Here is a 23,509-nt window from a genome sequence, read left to right as displayed (position 1 = left end):
GTAGTGATATACACGCGGAAGAGAAAGGGCACCAAGCCGGCTTCTTGACCAGCAGCAGCGATTATGAGGTGTGCGCATTCACATCGCAGAAAATAGACTGTGCACTGAACAATGTGAACAGTGTTTCATTAACGTAGCAATATTTTGGACCAGATCACATATTGATTGTTGTGGTACGGATTACATAGTATGTAGCATGTGTGTGGAGCGTCCTTACTACACGTGGTATCGTGTGTGGCGTGTATGAACTTGACTGCGAAGTAAAGGATTGGAAAGTGTAAGCTTCAGAATCTTTTTTTAATCGACCTATTTCTCATTTATCTTTCTAATGTAATGTTTCATGTGGGTTTATAAACACAACTTGAGGTGCTGAGATTCGTTTTGTATAAGTGTTTGTGTGCTTGGACTTATGCGATGAAATCTTGTAACCGTGGATGTTTATTTTTTTATTTTAACGTTTAGCCTGAGCAAATACAATTTCATCACGGAAAATGTGCTACAACGTGCCCATCATGCACTAATAGCCGAAAAATAGGACCAATGAGCGAAACAGCAGACCAGTGATTCGTCCTATCCTCTGAACTCGCTTACCACGATGCATCGCACAGCAGACAGCGCTATCTTGTCAAGAACATCGAGTACTTGGCGGTATATACACAACTAGGGGTGTGCGAACATTCGAAACTTTTGAATAGCGAATCTGATATTGTCCTCCTCTATCAGAGACTCCCAAGACAGAATTGTCGCGGGCACTGTCAAAGACAAACATTGCCTCAGGGATGACTGCGCAGCCTTTGAGGAAATCTTGAGAAAATTTAGTACGATTTTGTTGCTAAATTCTTACGTATTTGTTATTTTCCTTTTTTTATTTTCATCCCCTAAAAAATAGTCGGATCCTCCATAGTGGGCATAAACCATACAGAGGCAAACCGGCCAATCAGCTCATCAGTACACCCAGTTTGGGTTTGAATAATTGTTAGTAAAATAGGCTGCTGCCGATGATGATGAAAATCGTCTAAGCGGATTGATCTCCATTATGCCAAACCGCTGTAGCTGACTTCCTTGTAGGTATATTTTACTAGTACCCTTGACAAAGCGTCGAATTATGTTGGTATAGGGTAAGTTAGGGTCTTTGGTCCCGTGCCCTTCGGCGATGTTTCAGCAAATCGGCTTGCAGAGTGTGATATGCCCGTGTGTGACTTTTCTGCAGAGAAGGCATGTACCGCCTTCTCTGCGAACGCACGTCCTCCACTCACCCGGAGAGGTGCACCTACAGGGTCAGACGGAAAGCGGCGAGATGGACAAGTCGCTCTAGCCAGAGCGAGCTACACTGACGTAACCTAATGGCGCATTCTTGCTTCATTCTATTATAACTAGGCATGGGCGAATATAAAGATGTCCTATAATACGAATAGTAGGTATCGAACACCGAATCGAGGCGAACGCAGCCGCATATATTTGGAGCAGAAATGCTTATGTCAGCATAGTTGTGTACCATGCTTGTACAGACTAGTGAAAAAAGAACAGCCAACTACCACGGTCATTTAGAATTAAGTTTAATCAGAAGATCACTAATCGTCAGTAACAGGACTCCATGGATAGCCTGTCAGACTGAACGCTTCTCGAGAACGCTAAATAAATGGTGGTTGAAGTAGTTGTGGGAAAAGTAAAGAAAAACTGCCGAAGGACTTCTGTGCCGTAGACACGTAAAACGGCACGTTTCAAAGAAAACTGCACTGGTTGTATAGCGGAAGAAAGAAAATAATAAAACCACATGACTATACACTGCAAGAAACAGTACAATGCCGGAAACAAAAAAAAATTCGCCCGTAGTCTATAGAGGGCTTCAGCCCCCCCCCTCCCCCCCTTCCCGAAATTTTTTCGTGCTGTCAATGCACCGCCGACCAAAGCAACCCCCGGCGCCGGAAATCATTCTGGATTTTGTCTAGAATGTCTTTTTCATGCTAAAAAAGACATTTCGCCTCGAAAATTGCAAACCCGGGCTGCATTTCGTGGCAACGCCCATGCACTGGGAGTCACATAACGCAAGCAGCCCCATCGAGCACAAAGTTTCAATGGCGTTCTGATGACAAACTGGCTCACCACGGATCTCGCGCAGGCTGCGGAATCTACAGAGCGCATGGATATCACTTCCGAAACATTATGGGTATAAATCTCATAAACTTTTGACGTGAAAGCTGCACTGCCATTTCCAAAGTACTGCTTTAGATATTCAATTGCGGAATTTTGTGGGTCAAATGCTGTTATAAACATTTGACGCCAAAAGTGCATTGACTTTTCTCAACTCTTGCTTGGAACATACAACGGGAGAAGCCAAATCAACACGCTATTAGACAAGTTGACAAAGCACGCAGTGAGGTCCGATGAGACGACGCGTTGTGGTCGTTCATTTGTGCCGTCATGTCACATAAAAAATATCAAATTTTTTTCCCCCTGCGCCAAAGCATCCATGTCAAGACACTAAAGCCAGCCAAAGTAACTACGTTCTTATTTATTTTTCCTACTCTGACTTTTATTCGGGAGGACACATTGAGCGTCTTCAATTTTTTTCGTCTTGGATCCCTACCCACGGGCTGCGAGAGCCCGCCAGAGCGCATACGTTTTTCTCGTGTTGCCCTGACCACCGCGCGGCGCACTTCGATGCGTGTTCGGTTTGCTCTGGCCGAGTGGATTTTCGCCTGGCAGAGTTTATGACGCTTTCTGGCTAGCAGACGAGAAAAAGAAACAATGGTCGCTCGCCGCCATCACTGTGGGTACTCAACGGATTGCACCACGTTCGCTTGATGGCAACCTCTCCGGAAAGTCTTGGCTCGCCGGTGTCGGATACCGAGCAGTATGCGCATAGTTATCTGTGGACCAAGCGTCTCACGTTTTTTTCTATATTCCTTCGGTAGCAACATTAGGTGCGCAATGTAGGCATTCAATTGTGGCCGACATATTTTTCTTGTGGTTTTTTAAAATTCGGGGCCCCCGCGCCACAAAAGGAAAAAAATACATTGTTGCGGCGCAGCGAATTGTTGCATGGTGCAAGTTCGATTTTGTTACATCACCCGCCGTGGTAGCTCAGTGGCTATGGTGTTAGGCTGCTGAGCACGAGGTCGCGGGATCGAATTCCGGCCACGGCGGCCGTATTTCCATTGGGGGTGAAATGCGAAAACACCGGTGTACTTAGATTTAGGTGCACGTTAAAGAACCCCAGGTGGTCGAAATTTCCGGAGTCCTCAACTACGGCGTGCCTCATAATCAGAAAGTGGTTTTGGCACGTAAAACCCCATAATTTATTTTTTTTTAATTTTGTTACGGCTTCCTTTCCGGAAAGTAATGGGCCACGGGACGTTTCATTTGCCGAATTCTCTTATTATATTATTGTGATAGCAATTATATGGACACTCCAAGAGCATTCCTGCCGTCACCGTCGCCCTCATGTTTCGTATAAAGTCCAAGGGAGATAACATCGTTACAAAGCGCCGCATGCTGTATGTGCGAGTGAAAGCGTACGGGAAGGGGGGCTGGAATGGGTGAGTCGACGATGGTGACTCAGTCTTGTGTGCGCAAAGGAGAAAAGCGGTGAGCAAGCTAGTCATCTTCCGTCGCGCGCGATACATCGGGGGGAGTGGATGGAATGAGGGTGGCATCTAGGATTCTGTGAATCTGATTGCACAACATGTTTATTTGCTTCGTTTGGCACATTATACACCGTGACGTTTTCTTAGATACGTACATATATTGGAGACTTATACGTATATTTATATATCTTGTTGGGAGATCTTGTGTATACGTGCAGTGAACTTTGTTTCCAGTGACACTTTTTTGCCCTTTATCAAGCTCTATCTTCGCATTTGTATATCCCATTGCACCTTCGCATTTCTAATGTACGAGGGCGAGTCAAATGAAAGTGAGCCTATCTACCTCGCGCCATAATGGTTTGGTTCATTATCTGCGAGGCATGTGCGTAGAAGAGAGGCATGTCTCATTTACAAAAGTGACACGCAAGTGTGAGAATAAAGGTTCTGTAACACTCTAATCCATTCGGTTGAACATGGTTGCGTGACATAGTGGAAACTTCAAAAGTTGAACAGCGTGGTGCCGTGAAGCTTTTGACTGCTGAAGGTATTTCGTAAAAAAGAAATTAGTCGTTATATGACTGCCGCGTACGTTGAACATTGCATTTCATTGGCCACTGTGAAGAGTTCGAGCAAACGGTTCAAAGGAGAGTGTGAAAGTTGCAAAGACGATCCAAGAGGGGACTAAGGCCATCGGGAAATCACCCTTAACAAAATTGCAAAAGTTGATGAGGTGATAAGACAAGAAAGGAGGAAAAGCATTGACGAATTGGCAGAGCGTCTGAACATCAGTCACGATTCGGTTCACGCCATAATTCATGAACATCTCTGTCATCGGCTTTTGTGTGCGCAATGGATGCCCAAGATTTTGAACCACCGCCAGAAGACGGAGAAGTTCAGCGCTGCCTTGACTGATCTGATCCGGTATCACAATGAGGGTGACGACTTCTTGTCTGCAATCGTGATCTGGGACGAACCATGGTGCCACTACTACGAGCCTGAAACACAACGGCAAAGCTTACAGGGGAAACATTCGAATTCACTATGCCCCCAAAGAAAGCAAAGGCCATCATTTCCGCCGGAAAGGTGTTGTCGACCCTTTTTTTTCGATCGTCAGGAACCATTACGGATAGAATTTGCTAAGTCTTGAGAGACTATCAATTGTTTCCGGTACTGTGAAACGCCGGAACGGTTGCGTGTTACAATAAAGAAGAAACGATGTGGAAAATTGACGAATGGGGTCATCTTGTTCCACGACAATGCCCGTCCGCACATCCGTGATGTATTTAATACAGAACTGGCACCGTTCAAGTGGGAAACACTGCAACATCCGCCACAGAGCCCAGACCTGTCGCCTTGCGACATCCACATTTTGGGGCAAACGAAAAAAAAAAAAAAACAGCTCAAGGGAACCATATTCCTGTCGGACGATGACGTGAAAGAGACAGTTGCAGACTTTTTGAAGTAGCAACCCAAGGAATTTTATGAGACAGGAATCACACGACTCCTTAGTCGATGGGACAAATGTCTAAATGCTCATGGAGACTACTTTTAAATAAAGTACCCCGTTTGTCATATATTCGCATTGGCTCACTTTCATTTGACTCGCCCTCGTATATTTTGCAGAATTGCTTTTTATACGTGCTATCTGTTGCGACTATAATTTCGGTGCAATTACTCACGATACACGACCGGTGACAGCTGCTCCTGCGTAATACCATTGGAACAAATGCCAGCGTCACTGATATTTTGCACTGGCCGTTGCATACGTACGTGCATATAAACACGGTTCTTGAATGACAAAGTTTCATTAACATATTTGTCCTCAACTTGTTCATTTCATGGCCTTTACATTTTTGATATCAGCGGCATGCACTGCTTTGCTGGTTTCGAACTGATATAGTTCTAAAGTTCGTGTGATATTTACTTTACTTATTACATAGACAAAAACATGGAAGCATTGATATCAGTTATTTTAGACACAATTTTTGCCGCATACGAGTATATTCTTTTATGAAGAATGATACATTTTACTTGTTTTTACGGTGCGTAGCGTTAAAGAATTCATTTGCAGCATCTTTGGCCATGCCAATGCAATAATTATTCATGTATTTGATCCCTCGACAAATTCTGTAAAAGGAATCTTTAGCTCAGGCCCCACTCCGACGCGGCCTATCCGTATACATGTAAAACGCAGAAACGCCTTTTTTTTAGATAGCCTCTCGATCGCTTTTAATGAAATTTGTTGCATTTGAGATATAAAGTTAAATTGTAGTGTCTGTTTCAATCGGAATTTCGATTTAGAGCCTTATTTTGTTTAAAATATTTCGAAAAATTTGAAAGGTCGGTAAAAATAGCAGCACGAGGTTTACAAACTAACAGCTCGGCATCAAGAACAGATATCGCGGTTCTGTCAACGGCATCTATTATAACAGTCAAAGCGGACAAATTTGGCATGTCAATTTGTATCTTACGTGAATTGGTTACGTTATGCACAAGGGTTCTGCAAAAGCCGTGTTTCCATAATACTAAATTTTTTAGATTCATGCGTAGCATATCAATTTTGTGCGCCGTAGATGTGCTATTAGATGAAATTCACAGAATTGTGATATGACTTTTGATTGTTGAGCTACAGAGTTTTAAACTTGATAGTTTCGTTTTCTGAAAATTTGCAATTGTGGCCAATTTTTAATAAAGGAATGACAACCTAAATCCAAAATTCGAAACATACAGTCACTAAACTAAGTTTTTCTTTTAAATGCAACAAACTTTGTCAAATTTGGTGCAGTTGTTGCCGAGAAAAACGAATTCACCTTCTACATGTATTTAGATAGAAGCACCAGAGCTAAAGCTTCCTCTTAAGGGAGATGCCGAGCTGCAACGTAAGCCTCCCCCACCGATCGTAATTTCTCGCTACGCCACTGGATATGACTAATAAAAATCGGGCCCCTCGGTTAACCCCCTTTCTTCTCGTTTATTACATAACGAGGGTCTCGAATCCGGCAACATTGATGCTTACAGGTAGCATGCGTGGGTTTATTGACCAGTTGCCTTCACCCAAACAGATCACGTTCTCGTGACGCCTGCATCAAAAAGGACGTTCCACGTACGCCGTCAAGGTCTGTGAGTGGTGGCGCTGGCTAACACTCCCAGGGTTCTACTAGGGCACATAAATACCCAAGAATGTGGATGGGGAAACGGCACCGCTGTAGCTCAATTGGTAGAGCATCGCACGCGAAATGCGAAGGTTGTGGGTTCGGTTCCCACCTGCGGCAAGTTGTTTTTTCATCCACTTTAATTTGCATTAGTTTATCGTTTCTTTATTTCATTTATTAAGCACAAGTAATTTCCCCTATGTTGTCCTTGGTGTCAATGTTTGTTGGCATCTTAAGACTAATAAAAATCGGGCCCCTCGGTTAACCCCCTTTCTTCTGGTTAAGTTGGAGTTACATGCTGAAATGCTTCCGTATTTCTCCACGACAGAAGCGTGCAGTATACGCGTGGGGACACAAACGACACTTTTTGGCGGCCAGTTTTATTTAGACTCACCACGGCTGCCCTGTACTGCTGGTTGGGCCGGTGCCTGTGGTACACAAATCCGGCTGTGCAAAGGGGGGAGCGAGCTCACAACAAAGGGCGGCGCGCTTTGAGGCCTCCCTGGACGTCGTAGCACGGAAGCCTTAGGTCCCAACACATCATTTTGATGTATTCGAAGTCTTCTTGGCTGAAGATATTTACGAAAGACAGTTCGGTGCCCGGCTCTCAAATCCAGCTCTTCCGAAGTCTTGTTGTTGAGACATGTGAGGCACATGGACAGGACCAAGAGACCAATGTCAATATATGACGAACGCTCACACTGTAGAGCAAAACGTAAAGTAAACGTGGAGGAAAAATAGAGTTCGGAGCAATCAGCACAACTTTCATCAGCTTCCCATCATATCGAGCCGCTGCCTGTACCTGTTAGTTCACCTTAACAACCATGGCGCTGCGTGGCGTGGGCTGTACTATAGGCTGCTTTACCTTCAGTGAAGGCATAAAACACTACTGAATATATAAAGCAAAAGAGTGCAGAAAAAATTTTGTGCCACTCAAGTAGACTCCGTTAAGAGAATGCCTCGCGTGCATGCTGCTTTTTGTTGGTCCCTACATGGCATGGTAATAAATGCAGAATGACACGCGTGTTAGTCATTTTCCAGCGGCAGTTTTTCACCCGTTTACAACTGTTACAAGCTCATCGCTCAACGCAGGAGGCGTCTGCATGTATCGGAACTATCTCGAAATCTGTAACGCGGGAGCCTTGCCTGTCACATTTCATGAACTACTCGAATAGCGGTGTACATTCTAGAACGTACGCGCGCACCAGCGATTACGCTGGAATGTATGATGAATCACGCATAAATGGCCGACAAGCCGTCGATCAGATTCTCACAATTACGTGCTCGCCGTTTCGTTTTGCTCCGAGTGTTGCTTGTTTTTGTGAGCAATCAGGGGCACCCAATAAAGCGTTCGCTGCTGTTGCGATAGCAATTATATGGACAGTCCAGGCGCATTTTTGCCGTCGCCATCGCCGTGATGTCCCGCAGAAAGTCCAAGTGCAATAACATCGTTGCCGCTCGCCTATGCTGTAGGTGTAGAGATAGATCGCGAGGGTGGGCCGAGGGTGGTGGCTTGATCTCGCGCGAGCAAGGAAGGAAGGCGGGGAGCGCGCAAGGCACCAGGAGGGGGGGGGGGTAGGGAGAGTTCTACTCCGGCGGCGGCTGCGTATGGCGCGGCTGAGCGTGGCCGCGTGGGCTCTATCTTGAAAGCGACCTGCCATGAGTGCAGAGTCTATAGGTGCGCCGAGGGCTAATAGCTTCGTCTGCGCTATGTTCTCGCCGCATAGGTCACGTTGAAGCAAGAGGCGGCGCAAAGGACAACTCGCTCGCTGCTGCTCTTCCTCACACCAGCGTTTTGACAGCGAATATCAGCGCTTACCGAACGAGGTGTTTCTGTTTGACTGCACGCGCGCGCGACAGCATTCTTGTTAATTTAGTAAGCGAAAATTCACCAGTCCATACGGCCCATAAAATTACTATCCTTACTTCGTATCGTCGTCGTATGTCTACTAATTTGCTATTGCAATCGATGCTTCACCTTTTGGGCGATACTGATGTCACGTCTTTGACAGTGTCTCATTCTTCACCGTCATGACAGTGGGCCAATATACAAAGAAGGTCCTAGCTGTCATGCATTAACGTAAAAAAAACAAGAACAAGAAATAGATCATTACGCCAAGGAAACTAAGTACATATCTTTCACTGTTGACTGAAGTTGTCGCTAGTAACTTTTTGTTGACTATAAATTCACCCTAACCTAGCATAACCAAATCTAAATTATAGTAATCTAACGGGATCACTAGTGTCACATTCTCAAGGTATCAATTGGGAAGTTAGGAAAAATCATAAGGAACTTCTAACTGCGATGCTTGAGCAACTTAATTGCGTGCTAATTATTACCGTTCCACGCTTAATTAGTCACGTTTTTCCACAGTTCATGGATAGCTGATCACTGATCTAAAGCGAACGGAGCATCGCTCTGAACACTGGCGAAAAAGAAAAGGAATAGGACAGGAAAAAGGCATCGCTATAAAATTTGTGCTGAATAGTTAAAACGCCAATTATTTTATTGCGATAGCAATTAAGCAATCCAGGAGAATTGTTGTCGTCGCTGTGAGGTTCCGTATGAAGTACAAGTGCGATAGGATCGCGGCGGCGCGCCGTGTGTTGTACGTACGAGGGAACGCACGCGAGGTTGAGCCGATAAGGATGGTGGCTTGGTGCGACCACGTATTTTCGCGCGCGCAAGTCAGGAAGGCGGGGAGGGTGCTCGGCGGCTGTTTTGCGTGCGCCAGGAGAGGGAGCGGGGCGGGGGGGGGGGGGGGTCAGGGTAGCATGCGTCTCCGCTTCTACACCGGCCGCGGCTGTTGCAGGTAATCTGAGGTGTGTTCGAAGGCTAGCGGAACCGAGATGGTGGCTTCATTTGCGCTGTATTCTCGCGCGCCTATTGCGCTTTGAAGCGAGGGGCAGCCCGAAAGGGAATTCACTCGATGCTGCTGCCGATCATCACACCAGCGTTCTGAGAGCGAGTGTCCGCGGTCATCCAGTGACGTGTGTTCCTGTTTGCCTGTGCGCCCGTGACACTGTCGTTGTTAATTTAGTTAGTAAGCGCATATTTACAGCACTTTATATAGCTTATAGAACAACTCAGATTACAGCATATAGCTGTCTTATAATTTGCTGTCTCAATCAATGCTCCGCTTTTCAAGGTGAAACTGCGGTTTCTTTTTTAATTAGGAATGTTTGTGGAAATTGTGTGTTTTTTAATTCATTGTACTGCTGCTACTGCTATGCGGGATCAGGGACCTCTGTCAGGTATTCGTTGCTTTTTATACCTGCATCCTATGTAGATTTTATGTGATTTCAGAAAACGAATTAAAATATTTTACCGGCCCCGAATAGTCACCGTCAGTGAATCAGGTATACGTCAGTTGAATAGAAAAACAACTGTCGATGATGCCTCTCTTTCTCAATGCAATATAGTAATTGGCAATTCATATTATATATAGCGCGGTCCCCGACCGAAACGTCGAAATAAATTTTTTGTTTAACGTGCTTTCTTAATATAGTTCATAATTTGTTTCTTTAATAACAACCGACATATATGGAGTGAAACAGGGTAATATAATCTTGCCCGCCCGCCCGCCCACCGCACTCACTCGCTCGCTCGCGCGCTCGCTCGCTCGCTCACTCACTCACTCACTCACTCACTCACTCACTCACTCACTCACTCACTCACTCACTCACAGTTCCGAGAGCTTCACTTCAACCGCTAAGTGGTGGTTAGCACACAGAGTGCGCGCGCACGCAGAAGCGCTTGAATAGAGTGTATAAGCACTCGTACGGGGTCTTCGTAGTTTCGCTCCAGTTCGACAAGGCCACCCTCCAGCAACAGCAGCTCTTTTTGACGTGCACCGACTGCGGCTTCAGAGCGGCTTCACACAATATAGATCAAATAAATTTCTCCCCGCGAACTAGCACCGCGTAACCCGGTCACCACGCGTTGGCACAGTGCATGATCCGCAAGCTGCGTTCCTTCTTATCCAACGCGGGAACCGATGCACCTGAGCAGCATTTGCAGCCTCGGCGACGCCTCATTGACGAGGCCCGAGCCGGCGTCGCCAATGTTTGCGGGCTGCAAATGCTGCTCAGGTGCATCGGTTCCCGCGTTGGATAAGAAGGAACGCAGCTTGCGGATCATGCACTGTGCCAACGCGTGGTGATCGGGTTACCCGGTGCTAGTTCGCGGGGAGAAATTTATTTGATCTATACCGCGTGAATCCAGCTCGATGACCCCTTGAATACCTCTAGGGTCCTCCCCAACCTCTTTCAGGCCGTCATCACCTCCCGGCGTGCCCTGCTGCTGGACCCAACAAACCTCAAGGCGCGCCGAGTTGCGTCAGCGCGATAAGCACGAAATCCTCACATGTATGCAGGACGTCAGAGCAATTATGCATCGCGTTTTGGACCAAGTGCATATTGCTCACATTCGACTAGACCAGCCGCCAAGAAATTTTTTTCGATGCCATTCAATTCATTAATAAATTGCATTTATATAATATTTAACTACTGCTCTGAATACCATGCTATCAATGAATAATTTGTAGAAAATTGAAAGAAACTTAAAACTGCTTATGTCTTCAGCCATTTACTTTTTGTCCGTTCATTTTTTCCGACTGAAAGCAGCCCGAGAAAAATGAAAAAAAAAATATCCCGCGACTAACCGTCCGCGCGCATCAAAAAGCAGCGCCCCCAAACACGCTCCGCAGGAGTTTGTGAGCGCGTACTTTTTCCACGACGCATCAAGCACCAGATAGCGGACGCTCTCTTTAGTGTTCCTGTATATGCTCCCGCAGCGGGAGCATATACAGAAACACTAGCTCTCTTAACACCAAGGCGCCGCGCTGTGGCGGGAAGGGCGCGCTAGATAAAGCGCCAGCTGTGCCACTAACTGTATCAGCCCGTTTGGCAAGCACATGTCAACCCGTCCGTACCAGCTTGGGATTGTGCATGCGCAAGGCGCACTGTGCTCGCTTTGAATAAAGCTTAACCAGCAGCCTGCGTCTTTTGTTGTTGTTCTTATCATCGGTCGCAACAGGCGCCGACTCCAGGAACGTTGCTGCCGCCGCGTAGCAACTTTCCGCAGCGGGGACGGTGCCGGCCGCGTAATACGGCTGCCGTTGCGTTCTTTGCGACAACATATCTGCGTCGGAAGGAGAGCAGAAGAAGCTGTAGCTGAAGGCCGTCAAAAGGACGCAGCACCTGTCGGCAATGCGGGCTAATGCCACATTTTCGGGAGCAATTCGCACGGTGTTAAAAAAAAAAAAGAAAGAGGTGACGCCATGCTGGGCTGTGCAAGCAGCGCTTCAGCAACGGCTCACACTAGTGATCTTAGGCTGGGATTGCATATATATAGATATTCTACGTGGCGTTGTACGGACGGGATAGCGCGTAATTGTCAACCTGTGTTGAGTAGAGGCGGCGTCTGTAGTGCCGCCGCACGGGAGGGATGGAAAGCCTACTGCAGCCGCGTATCGGCGCCTTAGGGAATAGTCTTCGTCTAAAGACGTCATGTATGCGCCATAAAGCGCGCGCTCATTCGCATTTGCGTAAGTACGATGCGTAAGCGACGGGCCACTATTTAGGACACTCTGGTGGCGCCTCCAAGACACCAAGAAAAAAGCGAGGGGACACCAAAGCAGGAACCTGGACCGTTCAGCTGTTCGCCATGCGAAATAAGCCCCGGTACGCTTTGGCCTCCTTGGCCTTTGGCCACGCTCGTTCCAGATTTTCGATTCCCCCGTTGCACTTTGCGTGCTGCCTTGATTGTCCTGCACCACCCGCTTTGCTACAATCTCTGGTGCTCTTCCGAGGCCGTTGTCTGGCAGCACTACATCTACTTTTGCATGCGGCGTGCTCCCCAGCGAGCATAGCGAAGGAACTCCATAGGCGTATTAGCGCCTTAGGTAAAGGGCGTATACCTCAACACGAAACCCGATCAAGGCACGGATACGTGACTGCGGCATGCATCGCGTTTCTGACGTGCGGTGGCTCTGCAGACAGACTATTGTGAAGAGGGCCTACGCCGCACTACGGCTCACATTTGACGGACCACAATGAAATCACAAACTGGCCTTTTTTGTGAGGGATGCATGACGAGGGCTTTTTCGAACTTACGCGTCGACATCTTTAGCAGTACTGCGCGCAGTTTCTCGCTACTCCGTGAATTAACGCGGAGACGTTAAGACGCTACTCCAAGCATTAATGTGCCTTTCATACTCGGGAATTAGGAACTCGGACACTCATACTCAGGAACGTCCCTTTTATACTCAGTAATTAGTCGTAGTACCGTGCACGATTTGGTCAACACCATTTCCACACTCCATGAAGACGGCACTACCAAGCAACCGGCGCCATACAACGCGACAGCAAGCTGTCGACTCACCCCAAATACAGTGTTGGTAGGCATTAGCCGGGAGTTGATGTCCGCGCCGCCGTCGTATTCCATCTCGGTGCAGTCTACCAAAGCGATCTGATAAACGAGTGTTGCGTTCGGCGGGATGCGAGGGAGGCACCCCTGGGCTCCGAATCCATCATTGACGTGACATTCTTCGCCCCGTCGCATGCTCTGTACAGCGGTCTGCAGCCCCAGTACTCCTAGTTCTTTCAGACTGCGTTGCGAAGGAAACACTCTACTTTAGGCAGTATGTCGAAGCATTTTACTTGATTTTGTTTTTATCATTTGATCAGTGCCTTTATGCGTAGCGAAAGTGCTGTATTGTGTTGCAGTACAAAATACTACATATTTCACGGCGAAAACGCTAAACGCTCATTTGTGCGTCGAAAAAAAAATTTGTAGCAGTCGGAATTGCATCTGCATACTGCACAATATTAGTATCGTCAAGGGAAACCGATGCAAGTGAACAAGAACAGTTACTCTATAAAAAAAATTTAAGAAATGTAAAAGCAAATTATATTTTAAGCCAATCCAAGGATCGAGGCAAGCGCAATTTGAGTACTTCGCACGGTATAACTATATGCTGGTTCAACAGTTGCCATTCTCTGGCAATGAAACAGCATGCGCATGGCGGCCGGGAGTAAGATGCATTGGCAACATTCTCTCTCGTGCGTCTTCGCAATGGGCGAACAGGAACAGCCATCAACGTCCTGCAGTGTGCCCCCACGAGGGATGACGCTAGTTTCTATGGTGCAGCGGAGACAAGCGCCAGTTCACTTCTACAGAACATGGCCGATCTCCTGCGCGCCCACTGGAAGGCATCGTTACCGTCTGGTCTGAGACACTCACTTGCAGCGGTGGGGAGTGTTTCGCATCCACGTAGAATCTATCCGCTCGGTCCAGCTTTATTTCACATAGGCATTTTAGCGTGTCGGGTGACAACAGGCCCTGACCCTGGTTGGGTTATCTGCGGTAAAAGGCACGCCAATCGACACAGTTATGTACAAGATGAGGGCCACATTCTTGATGAGAAAAGCGACTGGCTGAGAATTGGGACTGCATGGTGTGCTACCATCTACTGGCAGGCTCTGTTGCTGCAAGGTGTCCTTTGTGTCTTCTGCTCCCTTACGTCGAGTTATACGAATGGTGAACAAGAAAGATCGCGCACAGCTACCATGGGGGGATGTGCCTGAGGAACGTAGTAGCAAAGGCCGTTTCAAATGCCGCACTTTTCGTCGCACCGGAAGTGCAGTTTCCGTCGCACGCGAGGGAAATCGAAATCGCACTCGTCGCAGATGGTCTGCAACGCGTTACCTCTAAGTTGGTTGGTCGAACGTCGCATCCATCGCAGCGATTGGTGCGATCTCGGGACGGCAACACCACGAAGGGGAGAAAACCGCAGCGGAGAATTGTTTCGTTGTTTGTTTATGGTGGGAAATGTCTGTTGTTCAACAAGTCCAGAATACTTCAACTTCTTGTGGAGCCTTGGATTGCAGAATCTGGTACGCACGTACATCAGCACCACGAAACGCCAATAGGGAGGAGAAGAAAATGAAGATTTCATTTGCTCATTTCCATGCGTTCGTTAGCACACTGAGTAGCAAATGAAATGCATTTTCACATTGTCTTCGGGTGTGGCGAGTATAACTTTGCGAGCATTTCAGCTCATGCACACGGTCTGCTTGTTGCCAATGCTACGAGCTGTGTTTCCTGCATGACGAAGATTTCTAGGGGCGTGTGAATACCGGGGCGCTATAACGTAAAACTATTCCAAATTTTTCTAGTCCAATTCTTAAATCAGCAATCCGCGATCGGTCAAAAACCTTTTTAGACTGTAGGCTACTAAAACATTCGCATTGTATCCAAATTTCAGCAGGCTGCGACGTCTGGCTCTTCAGAAAGGTGCGCCTATACTCCACACCACAAGTTGGCTGCAGCACTGCCGAAGGTGCGAGGCGTGCACAGGTAGTATCCTTGCGCAGCGGTATTCAAGGTGTGTTTCTTTGTTTAGCTGCACCAATTTTTTAAAAGATTGTCTATGCCAGATAGCGCAATTCGAACCCTTGATCTACATTACTCGCTGAGGCGGACATTACCTCTATACGAGAAATTAAAATCTTCAGTTGAATAATTATCGTATATAATTACGCTAATTATCATATTAATTCGTTACTCTACGTCACATATCTTAATCTACGAATTATAGCCGCCGAGTTCGCACGGCGTATTTACTTGGAAAAAATTTTGTGGTCCACACCACTTCCGAGATATTTATTTTCAATGTGTCTGTCGAAATGCATGCGGTTCCAGTTGTTTTTTTTGCTTGAATGCATTGAACAGTCGTTTCTCAAAAAATGTAACCGGAACACCAGTGCACTTCATCGAAAACTTAATATCTCGGAACTGGTACTGCCCAGATAATTTTTTCCAAGTGGATACGCCGTGCGAACTCAGCGGCTATAATTCGTAGATTGAAATGTGTGGTGTAAAGTGACTAATTAAAAGGTTAACTAACGTATTTACGTTTATTTCTCAATTGAATGTTTTGATTTCTCGTAGGAGTAATGGCCGCCTCATCGAGTAATTTAGATCAAGGTTTAGACTTGTGCTATCTACCATAGGTAATCTTTAAAATTTTGCTGCAGCTAAAGAAAAAAAAGACTGCATATAGTTCCGGGCATAGCTGGCTGATCATTGGCTACACTAGAGAGTCATTTTTACTCGCTACATAATATGGTACAGCGGTACATGACATGTTAGGTCATTTGTGCGTGCACATCGTATACCGAAATTACTTAGGCAGTTACGCCTATAATCGTAACAGCCACCCTATAACCGTGGCGACATAGCAGTGCCCATGCAGCGCCGACCACCCGCTCCGATCCGAATTGGCGCTTGTTACTGGCTATACGCCCTGTCAGCGAGAAACTAGCGCCAAAATTCGTCATTGCTATAAGCCTCATTTCAAGCTGACGTTAAATCATTCGGTATGTTTTGTCGTAATTATTGAGATCAGCCTCTTGTTTTCACGCTGCTAGGACTACAGACGTGGCACCGAGCCGTAAAACTTGTCTGATTTCTAGTTATCAGATGGCACCACAGCATTAGCATTGATGATGCATTGACGATGCGGAACGCTATAAAAGCTTAATGATTCACTGCATCATTAATTACCTGCCATGGTTGCTTAGTTGCTATGGTGTTGGACTGGTAAGCGCGAGGTCGCAGGATCAAATTCCGGCCACGGCGGCCACATTTCGATGGGGTCGAAATGCGAAAGCACCCGTGTACTTAGATTTAGGTGCACATTAAAGAACCCTAGGTTGTCGAACCTTCCGGAGTATCACACTATACGGTGTGCTTCATAATCAGAAAGCGGTTTTGGCACGTAAAACCCCATAATTAAATTTTCTTTTTCATCACTACTACCATTACTACCATTCTAGCATGGTACGTGATGACGGTAGCGAGCAAACGCCAAGTGTAGACGGCGAACAGACACTGTGGGCCGGATGAACATTTGCAAGGGCATTCGCGCGTGCTACTTGCTAAGGAGGCTGCAAGGTAACCGCAGGGAAAGCGTACAGGTAAACCCGAAGCCCTGCTGTCGCATGCATATAAACGCAGCTTATCGTTACGGTGTTAAAACATTTTTTTGCGCCGATCCACTAACCATGGAACATGTAACATACTTTTAAGGGTTAACTGCTGGGCTAGTTGATGATCTTGCATACTGAAAAGATTTTGCGCCAAAAAACAACACACGCAAGAAAGACGACGACACCACGGGCGCTTGAAACATGTATGGCAAGCAGACGCTGAGCAGACGACGGGGCGCGGATGAGGACATCTCGAGGGGCATTCGGCCTTGCTATTGGCTAAGAATTCTTGTAGCTTCCACCGTGCTGCAACCAGATTCAGAGATGGAGCAAAAGTGGCATTGGATGGCGCGTAGGCGCTTACGCGCCATCCAAGCCGCAATGACAGCGCCGCGGCAAAAAGCCACCAAAGGCGTTTTGTGCAAGCAGACGCTGTGCGCAAGGCGCTCAACTTTCTAATGACACCAATGGTATAACGGCCCAATGCGACCATTCCTACGACAGTAAGCCAGCCGATCAGCTTTCCTGGTTCTGCACAATCGTGTGTCGGCCTTTATTGTATACCTGCGCGCATGAGCCGCACGCATTTGAAAGAACGCGGGGCCTGAGCAGTGCTACCACCACGGTGGCTGCGGCTACCTGCTACAGCCATCAACGAACGAAGTTGTAAGATCGTGCATATTACTGAGTACGATATCAACGGATGCATTACTCAGCCCCTCTCCGTTTATTCCATCCTCTTTTTCTGCTTTTTCGGCGGCTCCTAGCACGCGCCTTCTATTGACGTTGCGGTAGGCAGCGATGCCTTCTATAACATATCCCCTCTTGAAAAAAAAAAAACACGGTTGTCCTGTACTTCCTAACGTAGTCCTGCAGCTTATTCGGTGTCTTCTTGCTGCGGGCGCTTCTCACGCACGCTTGGCATCCTGGCAAATTAAACGAAGCTTGTTGCGTGCGCCCTGCAGCAGATGGTTCAGGGTACAGGGGTGCATTATCTGCGCTTGATGTGCCAGGTTGTGAGGGATGATGTACAGCCGCCATAGCTGAATGATCGGATACCAATGACCAGTTCAGGACAGCAGAGGTACCGAATTTCAGTCTGCTGATATATCTTCACGACGAACGAGCGCGAATTTGAATTTGAGTAAACGGAGAGGGACTGAGTATAATGTCTCCATTGATATCGTACTGAGTAATATGCACGATATAACAGAAGTCGGCTAATTTATCGCACTGAACCCACCTTTTTCATGACACCGCCGTCTTCAGTAAGGTCTTCCATCTCGGTTTCGGATATATGGAGAGGCGTTCGGGCCGGTGGCTCCGACGGCTCTGTGCTGAGCTCCGTGCACGTCTCGCGACTTTTTTTCGAAGGCACGATCGAACGCCGAAAGCGTGCACGAGACGGCGCGGGCTCGAGCCAGCACAAGCCTCCTTAATGATGATGATCAATTCAAGAATAGCACGTTCCAAAGAGGTTAAAGAAAAACTGCTGGGGTAGAGGGAGCGCCCGCCAAGTGAAGCCGCCGCGTGGCCATCTCACGAGGGGGGGGGGGGGGTCAAAAGCACGCCACTCGCCGCAGCTTGTGTGTTTCGGATCGCCTTGTCTCGCCGTACGCGCTGCTCTGAGGATCTGAAAATGTACTAGCGATCTCGCGCGTTTCTAGGAAAGTTGACGTACAAGCAGTTGACATGTTAGTGTCATCCTACTCATTTAAATAAGGTTGCCGATTAGCACTGCCTTGCTCTAAGATAAAGAAAAACTTTGCATTTCAGGCTGAAAGAAAACGGCCGCCACCGAAGTTCCGAGACCCTCTATTCAATGAGGATAACAAAGCACCGGCAACACCTGATGATAATGAAGATAATAATGAATACTGATGCTTGTTGCATGTACTGCTATTTATCATGCTACGTTCTCAGTTTCTCATTGCTTTTTCTTCTGACAGCTTTCATGATTGATCAATTTATAGACTACATTAACGAAGGCGAATAAACGCTAATTATTCCGCGATTTTTTTTGCACTTTACGGCAGCTGCATACACATGCCGATAAAATTTTAAAAATGCCCCCGTACTCGGATATCTGCGATGCGGAGACTTCCGATATGGCTCGCCTCATCGCCCACTGCGTTGCATTAGAACATTGAAACCTCTTAAGCATTTAAAAACCGCTGAGAATGTCGGCGAGAGCGCTGCGAAGCTCTTGGCAGGCCGCTTCTTGCCCTCCGTAAGATGGCCGCCGCCGGCTTCACTCCAGCCTATAGGCCGGTATAGGCGAATTTCACTCCAGTAGTCTTCTTTAACCTCCTTAGTACGCATAGAGGGAAATCTGACGCTGCTGCGCTGTGGTATGCATGGGAATGTCGGTATATTGTGACTTCGGATTCGCATCGTTCTCGTGTATAGCCAGGACACCTTGAAGACGCGCCTGGCAAGCACCATTCTATCTGTCACAATGATTCATTTTCAACTAGAAGAGCACGTAAAAAGCTGTTTTAGCTTTATTATTACGCAAAAACATGTATTGTTTAACTACGAGAACTTGTTATGGCATGTACAATTATACGATACGTAAAAAGTACCAGCGGGTCGCTAAAGTTGGAGCACAGACGACAAGATTCGTGCTCGCTATGAAACGGTTTGTCGTCTGTTCTTCTTTTCTTCAACTGGTAATGCATTGTAGGTGAGTAAAGATGTAATATCCATGAATGGAAACATTTCATGAAGATTTTACTTTAGGAACCCATTATTTGTGTAGCCATATCCACGTCTTAGACGAAGCCTCTTACAACACCAGCTAACACAAGCCTAGCAGACACATATACCGTCATTCCCATGACGGCACAGCGCCCCTTAGGAAACTCCAATAGGTGGTGGCGCCAGATTTCCCTCTAGGTGTTATGGTGAGAAATTTTATGTTGGTACGTACCCCACAGCTACAGAGGAAAGAATATTGAGAGCAGCTAGGTTGGAATAACATATTATTCTTCCACCCTGATTAAAAAGAAGTCTCTCCGCCCACGCTATCACGCCCGCGTATGTTTTGACTTAACTAAATCACATACAGAATAAGCGATTGTTTAGTTCAAAGTATAAGGTACAGTATCAGAAGAAACGTAAAGCGCGTGCTGCCCAACTAGCAACCTTAGACATGTTCTATATTTTACACCACTGGCTATGGTGCCTCACATGCACCCTCGCACGCCCTCTTCGATCCAAGTTCACGCTTGTTACTTGCTCTCCACTCCAATGGCAAGAACTAACATGTCCAGGAATTCCGGACATTCTCCTTCGGAACTTTACAGCAACGCAAAAGTGTAACTCAATGGGAAATTTTTTTTTCGAATTTATATTTCAGAATATAGGGCGAGGGTCAAAAAGTTTCAAATGACTACAACAAGAGGGTAGTCCCTTCTAGCAACATATGCATTTTGGCACTTAGTCGGAACATTGGTGGTACGTTAAAGCAGTTAAAGAAAGTCAGACAGGGGAGGTGAAGTCCAACGACAGGAGAAAATCGTTTTGCACCCTCCCGCCAGAGGTCACATTGGCTTGAAAACGCGCCAAATTTAAACCATAAAGCGATTTCTAACAGTTGGCATTGAGAAGGTATTGGTAGAGGGAGTGTTATGCAGCCTGTTGGCACGTGCAGGCTTTTGAGAAGCAACCGAGATGGTACAGAGTGGTTATGCATGTGCATGTCTTGAGCGTGCCTGGGTATGGTTCTATGCGCATGTTCGCTCTGTGTATGAGTGTGCGGGCGTGTGCCTCCGTATTTGAGTTTGCATGCGCGCGAGTGCGTGTATGCGTGTGTCAGCGTTCGCGACGTGTGTGAGCGTTCGCAGCGGGTGTGCGTGCGCATGTGCGCGCGCTTACGGTGCATGCGTGGCCGCGTGTGAACGTGTGCGCGTGCCAACGGGTTTTCGAATTTCAGCATGCACGATTGCGAAGAAATGTGTGCGTGTTTGTGTGGATGGCTGTGTGTGTGTGTGTGTGTGTGTGTGTGTGTGTGTGTGTGTGTGTGTGTGTGTGCGTGTGCGTGTGTGCGTGCGTATGACGGATGGAGAGAGAGTACGTGCGTGTGAGGGAGAGTGCGTTTGTGTGCGGGGGAGACAGAAAGTGTGTTTGTGTGCGAGGGAGAAAGAGCGTATGTATGCGCGAGGGATAGAGAGACTGCGTGTGTGTGCGTGCAAGGGGAGAGTGTGTGTGCGTGCTAGTGCCTCCATATTTGCAAATGCATGCACGCGAGTACGTGTATGCGTGTGTGAGTGTTCGCGGTGTGTGTGCATTCCTGGATCTGCGTGTTAGTGCATGTGTGCGTGCGCTTGCATGCTTGCGGCGCATGCATGGCGGCGTGTGAATGTGCACGTGTGCGACCGTGCGTATTCATCTTTCAGCATGCATGCCTGCGGACAAAAGTGCATGTTTGTGCGCGCATGGATATATGTGCGTGCGATGGAGAGAGCGTGCAAGTGCTTGTGAGGAAGAGAGTGTGTGCTTGTGCGAGGGAGAGAGAGTGCGTATGTGTGCGTGCGAGGGTGTTTGTGTGTTTTCGGGTGTGAGTGAACATTTTCCTGCTTACATCTACTCTTGAAAACAAACGCGGTGTGGAGAGCATTAAAACCCGTGTTTAAATCCTCGAGACAAGAACGAATGACACTGCATTTGTAGCATTATCTCTTTGTTAAAGCGAAACCGACAAAAAAAATGCGCCTGTGACGTCAGTATTGCCGCTCTTGGCTGGCGCGGCCCCGTAAGAAGCAGCCAAGCAGTTCAACTTCGTTATCTTGCTTCAGTTGGCAGCAGCGCAATGTCCTGAGGGCAATGACGCGCTAAATCTGCACTATCATTCAATCGTGCATCGTTTCTGCGACCAAGTACGCTTTCGGCAGCGCACGTTCGTTGCTACATTAAACTTTAAACGGCTTGCCTTCGGAAAAACGATGTGAATAAATATAGACACTCGTCTGGCCGCAAGGAACATGCTCACGGAGCCGTGCCATTCATCGCAATATCTCGAAAGGCTGGAAGCGGTCAGGTCGATGCTACCCACGATCGTTTTCCGCGTCAGTTAGGCTTTCAGAGAACGCTTAATTACAAAATATTTGTTCTTAGCTCTTACAGAAGCATGATTATTAAGCATATATTCGCTCAACTACAATATGTCGAAGACAGGCTCCAGACTGCTAATTTGCTTTAGCCACCCAAAACAATTATTTAAATGGTAATTAACATACATTCGTAAATTGCACACACAACTGCTCAACTTGATCCGTATCCGGAGGTTACTATCTAAACACTCGAATGATAACAATAATGTCAGGAAGATTTACATTGATCTATTCCTTAATATTCAGTGCCGTTAAAGAAGACCGCCTGTATATTGTTGGTGCAGTAGGCACCTAATAAAGCAGGTGCGAATACTCGGACAGGTTTTCTTGACGCAATTCAAGTTGAACTTAGAACAGATGCACCCAACCGTGCACCTCTGTCTTTACGATGTTTTCTCCTACATTTTACAAGAAACGCCTCCGCGCCATGGTACATCAAAAAAGGTGTGCGAGAGCATTATTTGCGCTAATAGATTTCTGAGCATTGGTGGCATCAGGCTTGGTTTCCTTGTGTCATCAGGAATGAAAGGATCACATAGCTAGGGGCCCAAGCAGGTAGGCTACTTCCGCCACTGGGTCGGCGTAAGATTACAGACAGACAGACGGACAGACGGACGGACGGACGGACGGACAGATATGTTCGATATCGCTGAATAAAGGCAAATAATGCTATTTACCTTAATAGCAACTCTCTGGGGGAAAGCATTGGATAATGTTTTTCCGTAATTCGTAACAGATGGGGCAGTGCGGACCCGATTAGATCTGCGTTGGGACGGAAAATATCGGAATTTTGAGTTGAGTGCTTTGCCGCGAATAGATTGATTGTTTAAAGTGAATTATAATAAATCCTTCGGTTTTACGAGCAAAAACGACGATATAATTATCAGGCACATCGTAGTCGCAGACTCCCGATTAATTTTGCCTACCTGGGCGTTCTTTCAACTTCCACACAATGCACGGTACGCTACACTTCTTGAATTTCGTTGCCGTGGAAATGCACCCGCCTCGGCTGGCATTCCAACCCACACCCTCTGACTTAGCGGCGCCACGCCGAAGTCACAGCTTTAGGGTGGCTGGAAATGGGAGGCGTGAAAACCGACCTCTCCAAGCTTGTCGCGATGCGCGATCACTTCAATGTGGCGCTGTTGTCGGGGGCGGGTGGGGGGGGGGGGACTGGAAAACAGTTAATTAGGGTCTGATTTATCTTGCATGAGTAATAGACAAATCGCGCAACAGGAGGTCCCCGGACTGATGTATGATGACGACATTCTGCCACTTGCGAATATTTGTGGCAAGGCAGCGAGAAACCTAGACCTTAAGTTTACACAGAGAAATCGCGACTTATAATCTGTAATGAAAGGACGAATAATTACATGGTCTCAATTCAACAGCAAGTCATACGCATAGTCAAGCACTGTATATACCTATGCGTATATACAGGGTGTCCCACGTAACTTGAGAGAAACATTTAAAATATGCAAATGCAACGTAGCTGAACAGACTCAAGGTAATGTTGTTTGCCATCGCTCGGAGATACACAGATTAATTTTTTTATTTGGCCTAATTAAATAACTAGCCCTAATTAATTATTCAACTTCTCAAATATTATAATTCGCTTAAAAGTGTCAATGAAAAAACTGTATAGCAACACGAATACTCC

General features: G+C 46.9%; 1 long non-coding RNA gene across 2 annotated transcripts in view; it reads right to left on the bottom strand.

Annotated features, from left to right (window-relative positions):
• Positions 1 to 18,139, bottom strand: part of LOC139052390 (uncharacterized) — a 33,685-nt gene extending 15,546 nt beyond the window's left edge. For both annotated transcript variants that reach the window (XR_011509883.1, XR_011509884.1), the window contains exons 1-4: positions 17,979 to 18,139; positions 13,986 to 14,103; positions 13,125 to 13,350; positions 7,134 to 7,368 (exon numbers count right to left, since the gene is read on the bottom strand). This is a non-coding gene — a long non-coding RNA (uncharacterized lncRNA). The remainder of the gene's footprint in view (positions 1 to 7,133; positions 7,369 to 13,124; positions 13,351 to 13,985; positions 14,104 to 17,978) is intronic.
• Between the last annotated feature and the right edge of the window lie 5,370 nt (positions 18,140 to 23,509).

This window comes from Dermacentor albipictus, unplaced genomic scaffold (assembly GCF_038994185.2).
Source record: "Dermacentor albipictus isolate Rhodes 1998 colony unplaced genomic scaffold, USDA_Dalb.pri_finalv2 scaffold_22, whole genome shotgun sequence".
Classification (NCBI taxonomy): domain Eukaryota; kingdom Metazoa; phylum Arthropoda; class Arachnida; order Ixodida; family Ixodidae; genus Dermacentor; species Dermacentor albipictus.
This window is presented reverse-complemented; position numbering and strand designations above follow the sequence as displayed.